This window comes from Bombus pyrosoma, unplaced genomic scaffold, assembly GCF_014825855.1.
Source record: "Bombus pyrosoma isolate SC7728 unplaced genomic scaffold, ASM1482585v1 HiC_scaffold_4727, whole genome shotgun sequence".
Lineage (NCBI taxonomy): Eukaryota > Metazoa > Arthropoda > Insecta > Hymenoptera > Apidae > Bombus > Bombus pyrosoma.
Window position 1 is genome coordinate 356,899 of NW_025219987.1, and position 3,642 is coordinate 360,540.

Here is a 3,642-nt window from a genome sequence, read left to right on the forward strand (position 1 = left end):
GGTGTTACAATATGACGTATAACGTTATATAGTATTACGTTATAACGTATAACGTTATGTGGTATTACGATATAACGTATAACGTAATGTAGTATTAGGATATAACGTACAATGTCATATAGCAATACGATATAACGTATATGGTTATGTGGGGTTACGTTATAACGTATAACGTTGTATCGTATTACAATATAATTACGAATATAATTACGATTTATGTGGCCTTGAAAATTTAAAAACTACAATAGCATTGTGTTTGACAGGGAAGACAGATAACATAGGACAAAGCGAACGATGTGCCCAGTATAAAGAATCAAATGTGGAGTATAACGCGCATCAAATTGTCTTCGTAATCCCAATAGCAGCGGAGATATGTTCAATTAGATTTATTTGGCCTTGAAAATTTAAAAACTATAATTGCATTGAATTTGACAGGGAAGAGAGTTAACATGGGATAAACCGAACGATTTGCCCTGTATAAATCAATAAAAGCGGGGTATAACGCGCATCGAATTGTCTATATAACCCTGATAGCAGCGGAGATACGTTCAATTAGATATATTTGGCCTTTGAAATTCGAAAACAGTAATTGCCTTGTACTTGCCGCTGAAACTTAAGTCTAGGCTCGAGACTTTCTAATCGCAAACCAAAAAATAACTTATAAAGATAAAAGAAAAAGATAAATCGTGGATGCTATTCCCAGTGCACATGGACGACCGACGGTCATTGCGACCGCTATCCGTGCGGATGTACGAACAATAAATGCTCGAGCAATAAACGTTCGTTTCGAAACCCTCTCCGTACTCTCGCGACCACGACTACGATATTCGAAAAACCAATAGGCAAAGCTCAAGACAAATGGTATGCTCCATTCGTTATGCCTGCTGCAACGACAATTTTTCAAATCAAATATCCTGAAACAGGTTGGACACGCATAAACGCGGCTACCCGACGAGAGACTGTACCAACCTGCCCGGCCCTACCTACTTATGGTTAACACACATACCAGAAAATATGCTACGTATCCTACCCGGAAACCTATATTTAAAATTAACAAAATGGTAAAACGAGGACACCAACACATTCACTCCACGGTTCTCACACATAACCCGGGCGCAAAGAGACGTCCCGGGACGCCTCCGACAGCCGAGTTTGATATACAACTTTGACACTCTAAAGTACGTACCATTTTCCTGAAATCGACTGACGATGGCTAGCGACCATTGTATGTATATCATGTAAAGAAATAATTTGATTAGAATAGATCGTCGTATTTTAATCAATGTAATTATCATTGTAGTTTAATACTGAGATTAGTAATATTATTATTTATAAACCACTTATTAACCCCATTTATTAACACTGTTATTTTCAATGGTAATTGGATTCATATTTCCCAATCTATAACTATTTCAAGATTATAATAAATAGCAAAAGCAACGCAATTCCACAGCCTAATCACATTCACGCGTAGTGGAAAATACGTCGTGCACGATAAGCTAACGCAACGTCAGTCGCTGAAAAAATTCTTAAGCTTATAAACTACTATGCCCATTGCCTTCCTCCCACCCAAGAAGCACCTGGGCACGTGAGTGAGATTCTGACAATGTACATGGAAGGGGTTAAACCTGAAAATCCTGTGCTAAAGATATGATTAGTCCATCTATTAGATTTTGTATCTAGCGGGCTAATATTCTTTGATTTTGCAATCTAATTTCATTTCAAATTTTAACAATTCTATACTTTATTTTACTTCATTATTTTAATGAACTATTAAACTGAAATTGAACTATTAAACTGAATGAAAATAATTAATGAAGAATATACATATTTATTAAACATAAACTAAGATTCAATGCAAGTAATATTTATATCAATGAACTACAATGGACTCTAAATGAACTCTATTACTCGAAATATCCTCAGGCGATATCTTTATCAAGACACATCTTTGAAAACACAAAGAAACGTTCAAAATTTGTTTTGATTCTGAAACCAGCCTGTCGCGAAGTGTTTACTTGCACGTGCAATTTGATAATATTTATCATAACGGACAGACAAAGTTAGACTTCCACATATACTTTCATATTCCATATCCCGAGGTTTACTGAAATTATACTATTAAGTATACCGTGTATACTCAAATGATGAAACTGCTCCATACCATCGTAATCATAATTGAATTTCCATATTAACGAAGTCTGAGGACATCAGACTTCTTCACTACAAAAAACGAAGTCATTTCGTCGTTTATTTTAATACTCATATATAAGCTCACATGGATACTTGGTCTTTATAAATATATAGCAATATTGAATATAATTTGATTTTATAAATAATTACAATTAATATATTGTGTAATTTTCAATCATATGCATATATATACTAGTTATATCTAATAATATAATATATAATTATATTATTATCGGACTTTCGGTTTGGTGCGAGGCAAGGGCAACACGTGGACGGGGTGCTCTGTAGAAAAAGTAAAGTGTGAGGGGAAAAAGGAAAGCAAAGCGCGAAGTAACACGAAGAGAGGAAAGATAAAGTGCAAACACACGAGGAGGAAAGAAGGAAAGGTGAAAGGAAGAGAAACAAGGGAGATTTATAAATAAGAGAATCCAAGAAAGGAAGAGGTTAGGCAGACAGAAGAAAATCAAAAAGTTGGGCAGACAGAAGAAAATCAAAAAGTTGGGCAAAGAAATAACAGATGGCGACAGTAAGAGGTAGGCCGAGGAACACAGGCAAGGCGGGAAACAAAGAAGAATCTAAAAACACACTAGAAAGATACAGCTGGACGGAAAAGGAGAAATCAACCAGGGAGGAAGGAAGGGAGGGAGCGACAGAAAAAGCGGAGAAAATGGAAAGAGGAATAGAAGCTAGGATAAAAGAAATAATAGGAGTGTTCGAAAAACAACTGGAGGAGTTAGCGAGGGCGATGAAAGAGGAAATAAAAAGGGAAATAAAAGAGGAAAGAGAAAAAAGAGAGAGGGAAATAAAAGAGGAAAGAGAAAGAAGAGAGAAGGAAATGAATGAGGAAAAAGAAAGAAGAGAGAGAGAGAGGGCAAGAGAGAGAGAGAGAGGGCAAGAGAGAGAGAGAGAGGGCAAGAGAGAGAGAGAGGAGAGAGAAAGAGAAAAAGAGCAGTGGGAGAGAGGAAAGAAGGAGTTAGTAGACAGGATCAGAAGACTCGAGGAGGAGCGGGAAAGGGAAGAGAGGGAAAAAAGGAGGAATAACATAGTAATCAAGGGGGTGGAATGGAAGGAAGGAGACAAGGAAGAGGCTGTAAACGAATTCGTAAGGGACAAAATGGGAATAGAGACAGAGGTGGAAAAGGCACACGTGATAAGGGTGGGAGATAGGAAGACGATAATGGTAGCGTCGATGAAGTCAAGAGAGGAGAAGATAAAAATAATGAAAGAAAAAAGCAAACTAGCAAAAGGAGTTTACATAGACGACGACCTAACGAGAAAAGAGAGAGAAATACAACAACAGATAAGGAGGGAGGCAAGAGTAAGAAGGGAAAAAGGGGGAAACGTAAACATAAGGATAGGATATAGGAAATTAAAAGTGGGAGACAGATGGTACAAATGGAACGAAAAGGAAGAGAGACTGTCGGAGGAAAGAAGGAGAGGGGAAGAAAA